The following is a 10,142-nucleotide window of genomic DNA, read 5'->3' on the forward strand; positions in this document are numbered from 1 at the left end:
ACCCAACAAGTTCTTATTTAGAACAGAGATTCCCTTAGATGAACAGAAAGGAAAGGTGATCCCATTAGAACTCGAGGCAGTTATAGTGTGATAGGAGAGAATAGCATTGCATGGGACAGACACAGGACGATCATGGAGAATGGTGATTGCAGTGTGGGAAGGATAAAGGTTGGCTGACGTAACAGACGAGAAACTATTTCAGGACGATCGATTAGACCACAAGGTGGTATTTGACATAAGCATCACATACTGGGTGAGTGTACATTACAGGGAAGTGCTGCAGAGAATGGCTGTGTTGTGAAAAGCACCACCACCATTTCTCAATGAAGACTTGGGGCGAGTACCGAGCGTCTTATGGACCAGTGGTCCCTATTAGGTGGGTCTACTAAAAGGGATGGGGCAGTCAAGATAAAGCTCCAACCAGGGGCTATTTTACAAAAGGCGAGACCTTATCCCCTATCAAAGGAAGCAGATGAAAGTATTTATGAGACGATCGCCACACTAGTGAAGCAGGGCATTCTGGTACCCTCAGAATTGCAGTGCAACACTGCAGTGTACCCTGTAAAAAAGGCAACCGGGAGGAGCGGGGTTGTGGTGTTTTTATTCGGGTTTTGCATCCCTTGAACCAAATAGTTGAAGCAGAATTCCTGTTAGTTCCTAATCCAGTGACAGCTCTGTAGCATCCGACAGAAATGACCCACTTCAGGGTAATAGACTAGAATACCTTCATCTCGATACTGCTCCATGAAGAGTCACAGGACTTGACTTCATTTCCATATAGAAACTGGAAGTAGAAACACACAAGATTACCACAGGGGTATTGTGAGTCACCTATCTTCAATAGGGTCCTCCAGATGGATCTTGGCAACATACTGATGGGGAGCACCGTCATACAGTATGTGGATGACATTTTGATTTGTAGCAAGTCAGAGGCACAGTGTCTAAATGACTCAGTATACCTTTTGACAGTACTGGCAAAAAATGGGTTACAAGGTGGACAAGGCAAAATTACAATACTGCCTGAAGGAAGTGATATATATCAGACAACTGATATCGCAGGAAGGGCAAAAAGTGACTCCAGAAAGGGGGCGGAGGGAGAGGGGTGATCTGCATAACGCTGATGCCAAAGACAGGGAGATAAATGCATCAGTTCTTGGTCCTCTGCAATAAATGCAGAGCCTTAGGGTTTGACTACAGCACATACACAAGCCCCTTGTTAAGCGGACTCAGGAGGCACAGAGAGGATGGCTAGTTGATATAGGCACATGAAATGATTGAAGCATTCGAGGAGCTGAAAAAAAGTAATATGCACAGCTCCAGTGTTAGGGATCCCAGACTACCATGACGAATTCTATTATCACACTCCAATAGAGTAGTGATGATTGTGGTAAACACGTAGAAGACTACACTAGGGCAAAAACCACTGGCCTGTTATTGTATACATTTAGACCCAGTGATGAGAGGATATTATCCATGCGAACAAGCTGTGGCTGCTGCCGCATTCACAGTAGAAAAGTCAGCTAGTAATATGATGGGATGTAGCACCACGCTTTACGTGAAGCATGCCGTCTTTGCAATCCTCGAAAGACCCAAGAGTACGCTGACTGCACAGAGAGCTCCTGGATATTAGGTAAGTATCTTGAATCCAGCGATAAACAGGGGTAAGGTGCAGGACTGTAAACCCGGTGACGTTTCTAGCTGAACCAGTGGAGGAGGGAGGTTATGTACATGACTGTACTATGTACATGGAACAGTACAACAATCTTCCCAAGGTGGGGAAGAAGCCACTTGAGGGGGGGGAAATGCTGTATATTGACGGGTCTTCACCGATAGACCAGACAACGGGAGAAAGACATACAGGACGGGGACGTCAGTGGTGAGGATGAAGTTGGACGGAAAAGCCAAAGTAATAGCAAGCACAAGGTTATGCTCACATTCTTAAGCACAAGCAGCAGAATTAGTGGCTCTCATAATGGCATTAGAAGTACGCAGGGACCAGGAAGCCACAGTGTATTTGGATTCAGCCTACGTCACATCTACAGTACACTATGGGCTGTCACAATGGCAGAGGAGGGGCTTCTGACGTACCGATGGCACACCAGTGTAGCATGTGCCCCTATTGGGTAGGCTCATAGATGCCCTGCAACTCCATTCAGCCATAGGGGTCGTGAAGTGCTAGGCCCACACGGGTGGGGGGGTTCCTAGTGTCCCGGGGCAATGAAGCCACAGAAGTGAAGTGCGCAGCATATTTCTCACCGTATTTGTGTATTCAATAGGATTCTAAAGGAAGGCTATAATACCTTGCCAGCCATGCAGATAATGGTATTTCAGGGAAGGGTGCCGATAAAGGAGAAAGAATTATGGGTGAAAAGGGGATGTCAATATCACCCACGGATGATTTGTGGGGACAGGAGAGCACAGGCAAGCTATTGATTCCAACAGCAATACTGTAGATTGCCCTATCCTATACATCTAGGTGAGAACGTACTTGCCGCACACATTGGGGAAGAGTGGTTCTGTCCAAATATGGCAGAGCATTTAGCCGCATTCATGGAAAACTGTCACCTGTAAGAAATGTACAGCTAGGCACACTTTACTTTTATTGAGAGGAGGAGGCATAGCCCGCCCAATCGGGTCCTTCCAACACCTCCACATAGATTACGTAGACGAGATCAAGGTGTCCCAGGGCTACCGCTACATGATAGTGGTTGTGTGCCCATTTTTCCAATGGATCGAAGCCAGCCCCTGCTCAAACCATGATGCTCCTAGGGCTGCAAAATTCCTCATTAAAGAGGTGGTCCCACGATGGGGGATGTGTGAGGTCCTGCGGTCTGACAATGGATCTCATTTCATAAATTAGACTTTTGAGCACATCACAACTCTATTTGGGATACAGCACAAATTCTCCTGTCCCTATAACCCGCAAGCAAATGGACTCTGTGAGCACCTCAACGGCCTGTTCAAAGAAAAGATTACAAAAATAAAAGCTGCCTCAAAAAAGGGATGGTTCCATTGTTTTTCCTTAGCCCTGTTCGCACTGCGCAATTTACTGGATCTGACCACCACTTAATGCCCTACGAGGTGGTAAATGGACAGTGCATGTGACTCCCCCTGGCTCCTTCCACTAGGGCATTGACAGATGCCCATGCTACCTCTGACGTGTTTGGAAATTAAATGCATAAATATGTCACTTCTTTGATGGGTAGTGCCTCTTATTTCTCCCCAACTGCAGGCAAGGCGGGAAAGGTTGAAGAACAGTGAAGAAGATAAGACCCCAGAAACGAATGAAGGACTTAAAACAGCCACCACTTTACCCTGGGGACACTATCCTGTGTAGAAACTTTGTCGGCCTTGATATTAGCCCAGGTTCTATGGGGCGTACATCGTAGAGAAGGCCACAGATTGTGCGGTTAAACTGAGCAGTACGAAGGTCTGGAACTACATTGGAGACGTTAAGCCATGCCGAGGTGAGACCTCCTCCTGCTCAAATGAAGACGATTTGATGCAAGAAGAACAAGACAAAGGAGAAGAACCACAACCACGGCTAACCAGTCCAGGACCAAAGAATTAGGGAAGGACAATACACACACCTAGATTAGGCACATTGGGCCTCATTATGACCCTGCCAGTATCCTGGCTGTAGAGCTGCCAAGATACCAGCATTTGGTACTTACCCATACTGGCACTCAGTCTGGCGACATTGCCGCCAGATTACGAGTGCCGGTGGGACAGTGTTCATCCCCATTCATAGTCCCATAGGACTCCATGACTAGATTTGCCATCATTGCTTCCATGAGGAGATTTACCGTCATTACCGACACTGGCAATGCCGGTGGCAGTAATGACGGCTTTTTATTGCCGGTAGGGTGCCTGGCGAACCTCCAGCTTTTAGCTGGAGGTAACGCAAGTGCTCCACCGGCAAACCCGTAGTCGGGCAGTCTGGTAAGGTGCCGGCATCTACAAATACTAGCACTTTTTTACCAGACCGCCCGACTCAGAGTGAGGTCCACTATCTTTTCCTTATAATAGGTATTCATTGAGAAAGTACAGTCTGAGATATATGGTCCCCAATCGACATATGCCCTTTCAAGAGTATTTCATTAGATTCATGATACAGTCAGAAACAGAGCAGATGATTCCTTCATGAATGTTTTTTCTGCTTTATATGGTTCAGGCTTACCCACAGTTGACTCGCAGAGACCCATCCATCATTGACCTACTCAGTGATTCGAGAATCTGTATAGTATGGGAGCGATTGTTCTATGCACCACTCACCCCATACTATAGACGTAGAGCTTAACCTAACATACACTTACCTCATAACTATGCATGTTGAGGTTTTTCAGGTGAGTTTTACAGACCCTTTGAGCAACGCAAGAAAACGCTCAGTAGTAACAAAATGGGAAATGTAATTCGAAACACTGTGAAAATGTTTTGTACCTTCTGCTGTCTCTACCTCTTTACCCTCCTTGTTCTACAAAGACAGTTATTTTTGCATGCATAAGCTTTAACCCATCTAACCTAACACCAATCCGTGCCATCACAGAAGCCATATCTGGGCAGGTGATAAGCACTGCTAAGGACTCATGAAATGATGGGAGATTACTGGAGCACAGACAAAACCATAGAATATGTAACGGAATGCCCGCAAAAGGGAGAAAGAAAATGGTAGTGGCACAAAAGGAGTTACAGTGCCGCAAGACAGCATGAAGGGAGATAGGAGGAATACCAGGATGCTGGGAATGACCGCAGAGGCCAGTATATGGAGAAGTATACACAGCAGATGGGTGGAAGGAAGGAGTGGTTGGGAGCAAGGCACATGCGCTCCTAACAGTTCCAGTGGAAGTAGTGGAAGGGGGAAATGACAATTGCCAAAAGGAATGGCAAGCAAGTATGAAACTACTCACATGGGTGGAAAACAAAGCGGGGCCCATGCTCAACATACCACTTGAAGGCGCTTTGAAGAATGATGGCTCAGGTTGGACAGAAGAAAGGGTGTAAGCAGATCTCAGAGGTACCAGGAATGAAGGTCAGAACCACATTGCTTATGGACCACTACTGGGCCTGCATGTTGAGGGCATACCTGCAACTACCATTCAACTGGGGGGTATGTTCTCTTGTACAGTTGAACACACCAGCATTGGTAGTGCCCTAGAAAGACTACAAGCAGGCGGATTCCCCAAAATTGATACTCACCAAACGAAGAAGAGATGTGTAGGGTTGACCAGAGTGAAAAGAGGAAACTATGCATCATCAAAAATGGAAGCAGCCCTGGATCCGATACCACCAGAGCACAGACTATTCAGCAGAATGCAAACGTTCTTCGCGTCCATCGCTTCAGCAGTCCAAACTAACACAAATGCCATATGGCTTAAAATAATGCGTTGGGGCTGATAAAGATGATACATTTGACCGTCAAAGGGTTCAATGCCATCTTGGAAGAGCTGCAAGCAGGAGGTTAATAGCTCTCCAGAAAAGATATGTTCTAGACCTCCTCACGGCCATGGAGGGAGGCATTTGTGCCAAGATCTGAACTTCCTGCTGTACATTTATTCCTGCCCATGATGTAGACAAAGGGACCCTGACAGAGGCCCTTGCCCGGTTATCAGAGCTGCATGCTAAATGGAGGCAGAAACTAATGCTGAAGGAAAGGACGAAGGCTAGCTGTCATATCTTTTCATGGTTACCAACATGGATGGCCAACAGACAGAATGTACTGGTGGCAACCCTGGTACTAGTGTTGTTTGCCATTTGTGTCATCAGAATAGCCATCATGCAATGCAAAATGATCACAAGGATAAAAGTATTGGTAGACTTAGAGACTGAAGAAGATAAAGAGACAAAGATACAGAATATTCTGAAATCACAACTGACGCAGGGTCCTCTGTTCCGGCCAGGAACAGTGTTCGAGTTCCCATTCAGCACCCGTGACTATTGGGGAAAATGGGTTTGGTGCAACCCTGGTGGTGACTGCAGTTACTTGACATGGAGTTTGGACGACCTTGCAAAATAGCTTTGACATCGGAGGGATAACAAAGTTTTGGCTCCCAAAGTTACACGTGAACAGAGAGAGTCCTGTAGGTAGTGTGGTCTAGACCTCAGGCCGAGGGAGTATTGAAGATGGAAGTATGGTCCACACAACTCTCAGTCCGAAGAATGAAACACAACAGATGTACCTCACCCTTTGGCCCTTCACTGCCATTGTCGATGTATCGCAGATGTGAGAAGCATTACTCTCTCAGACAGCCTCACAAGCCATACCCAGTCCATGATCTGGAGGAGATGGAAGAGATAGAGATGCCATCAATCGAACAAGTCAACTGACCGCAAATCAAAAAATCAATGACGTCATCACTGACATTGAGACGTAGCCGCACTTGAAATACATAGCCATCCATTCACAAAGCTACTCGAACATTCATTAACTTATTGCATATAGACAAGAAACACATGCGCATGACTCATGCAGGTAGATGACAATCACACATACATATCTCTATATATAATCACATTCTTCACCAAAACTGAACCGCAAGACGCCAAAGTATACGTATACAAAGCTTGCATATGCTGAACTGCCACTAACATGGAAAAGCCATAAGGACAAATATGGCAGCTATAGGCCCACTGAAGAGAATGAGGAAGGGGAGGCAGGCATAACTTGCTGCTTGGCTTTAGCGAAAGGCGATGAGAAGGACATTGTAGCTTCCCCTTTCCAGAAGAGAAACCTAACCACAAGTGGCAACTTCCTGTCTTAAATGGCATGTAGCAAATTCAAGAGATGCTTTTCACACCATTTATATCTGATAAACAGTCACAGGACAGGAAACACCAATAGACCGTCCTCGCCAAGAAGCAGATGACAGGCTTTAGTCCTGTGCTGACCCAAAAAAACATTCAATGCAATGGAATAATCAGTGAACAACAGACGGGACGTGTCTTTATAAATGTACATATCGAATACTCTATGTTCAAGCAAAGCAGAGGAACACTCTCAAACGCTAGGTTAACTTTCCAGGTAGCGGAAATGACGCACACATGTTAGACAGACTAAGTCCCATCTTAGATATAACTCACAAGCTGACTGAAGAGGGGATTAGGGGGGGAAAGGAGGCTTTGCATAACAGTCATCAGGCTCAAGTCGTGGGGGGTGGGGAGATAGCCATCGCAGGTCCCAGAGCAGAGGAAGCTGTGGTCGGTTCATGTGCTGCACATCTTGCTCTAAAGCATGAGTTGAATGTGGAGTCTGGCTGTGTGCAATTTTGGGACTGAAGGCGTTTGGTTTTTTTTACCACTCCATAGCATAGATCAACATAATATAAATCCCAGGTCACTCAAGCTGCTAAACTGAAAAGTTTTGTTGTTCTTTTCTCTATTAATGTAAACCATGTTCTTCGCTTACATAACAGCTTGTTTCATATGTATGGTAATGTGCTATGTTATGGTTGCTGCTGTTATAGCACGCGCAATGTAAATCAGAGCTTGGAGGAGATAGATGTGATATTAAAAATATATGAACCTATTATCCTCATTGTCAATTGCATTTTTCTGAGTAATGCTTCATAATGGTGTCTCTTTGAGTCCAAAAGAACTTCATACATTTCCTGGCTCTGTGTTGTTGATTTATGCTAATGGCCGCAAACACTCAGGAAGGCTGTCCCAAGCGCTAGGTCAACTCCTGGGGTACCTATTATCATAAACATGAATTCTGATTCTATGTACACTCCCCGCAGCCTCCACTGAGGTGGAGGAAAGGGGGCAGTAATCAAGCTTGACCACAGGTAATTAAGTCAGAACGGCTGGCATAATCGCTGCAGTCTGAGGCAAGCATAACGATGCACCCAGCAAAGGACAAGTGGAGATGGAAAGTCCGTGGCTTCCAAGACAATACGCCACCTGTGAGAAATTCAGACTAAAATCCTCATAATTATATGCAATAGAGCTCCATTTCGTGGTCTCAACACATGTGACCTAGCAGAACAAGACAATGCCCATTCAATCGAGGTGGATGGAGAGAAGCTGTTCCCACTAAATCAGCGGTGGGAAGATACAAGTGTTGCTCACAAACTGCCAACTGAATGCACTCTCCCAGGCTTAGGTAATCAGAGGTGGCAAAATTAGGGAACACAGAGCCCCTCCATGTTCATTCTCATTGCCTTGAAAAGGTACATTCACTGTGTTAACCATCCAGGGTCCCAGGGCTAGGAGGAAATATTCTGCCCAAATCAAAGTCACCTTTCACGTGAAGATATACTATGTTGCAGGAGCCAATGGTCTCCCTGGGGCCCTGCAACATTGTAGATTGAAACATGTAGATGTGGTCATAGGAGGAGCCACCAGATATGGCTATCCAATAGTAGAATGAACCCCTATAAGACATATACCTAGTTCGCCTAAACTGACCAGTGTGAATGCCCGATAGGCTTTGGGGGAAGAGCCTAGTTTTGTGATGTCACACCTGGATAAAACCGGGACACACGCTCAGAAGACGAGAGCCATGGAGAACTCATGTTTTGCTAGTGTGATCCCTGTTTTTTTGTTTTTTTGAGGTAATAAAGACAGTACACTTTGTCCGATGTCCGAGTCTGTCGTTCTTGTGGTGGAGAGTTTTTGATGGGCCAGATTGTCGCTCTGCTGGTAATTGAGTTGACTGCTATAGAGCCCCGCTGCTACAACATAGACTGATCCATTTTAGGTTTCCCATACTCCATCCTCCTTTCATAGAATCTTCACTGGTACTTTGGACTGGTGCGCATGGTGTGGTGTCTACACTTAACCTGGTTGTGCAGTTATATATCCTATTCTGGCAAATGGTAGTCAGAATTATCTGACTTAGTACAGTGTCTCCATTGTCCACTGTATTGGGCTAAATTGGCAATCTGCCTTGTGATAATCTCAAATTGGCAGCGTTAAGTCTCCTGCTAGCCATAGGAGGGCAGTGGTTTATAGGTCCTTCTACCACACATCATGCTTGGCTGTGAGATCTTGTCTAGTGTAACTTAATGGAATACACTTATTGCAAACTTTTTCCTGACACATCTAGACTTAAGGAAAAATGGATTCCTTATCGTTTTTTCTGCTTGTCAAAGGCTCCTGATAGTGTGACCTCTTCCGCCCAGTACAGGACAATGGATTGTCATTACCCTGTATAATAAGATACGTTCTTCCCCTCAAACCTTTCCTGGTGAGCATCTTAGTTATGGTAGCTTGCACTACTGTAATATGAATGCAGTCTCGTGACATATCTGTAGACAAGCTCGCCAATTTCTTTCAGTATACTCCATATAAAATGAGTTAACATGATGTATATATTTCGATGTAGTGATCGCTAAAGCGTGTTGAATAATCATATTGTTTGAATATGAACTGTCACTGCACAGTTAGTATTATTTCATGTATGCCAATGTATTGAACCCTATTCTAGGGACAATGAAGCTGATAAAAGTGTGAGAAGAAGCACAATTAAATTAGCACCATTTGGAAATTGCATTGTTGCTGTAAGTTATTCATAGTTCTGTTTAAATATATTGCTTTATGTTCATTTTATGTATTGTTTTAAAAATGTGTTTGTTATGGTTTATTTTGTGTAAAGTTTGTAATGAACTATATCACAAATACATTTAAAAAAAAACAATAATCTTATGGTGCGCTACTCAAATGTGAAATTAGTTCTGTTAATTTGGTCGTGCACTATCACCATTGTTGTTTTGAACATTTGAATAAAGAATATTTTTTTTTAATGATAACATGTTGCAAACCCATTCAGATGAACCTGCAATGAGAATAGAAGGAGAAATAATGAGGAGGAAGTACTTGTTACATATTCCTGTGAAGAGCATACACTTAAGCACCATTCAGAAGCAGCCCTCATTGTTGATGCTATGGAATATGGCCTTAAGAATTCTGGCAGGAGTGTGGCCAGCTACTGGATCATAGTGTAGGCATGATCTATTGGCTCTGTATTTATATTTGGGAGTTTAGACTGCGTGAACCTCGCTAAGAAGCAATGGAGCGTTGCACATGTTGTTGAGTAACATATGTGGTAAGGGGGGGTTACAACATGTGGCATGGGTTGTTCCAGCTTGGTAGTGAGATATGATGTGGTAATGGTAATGCAAGGAGCCTAGGTGGCACACATGTAT

This window comes from Ambystoma mexicanum, chromosome 7q (genome assembly GCF_040938575.1).
Source record: "Ambystoma mexicanum isolate Mex_15411 chromosome 7q, UKY_AmexF1_1, whole genome shotgun sequence".
NCBI classification, from domain to species: Eukaryota; Metazoa; Chordata; class Amphibia; order Caudata; family Ambystomatidae; genus Ambystoma; species Ambystoma mexicanum.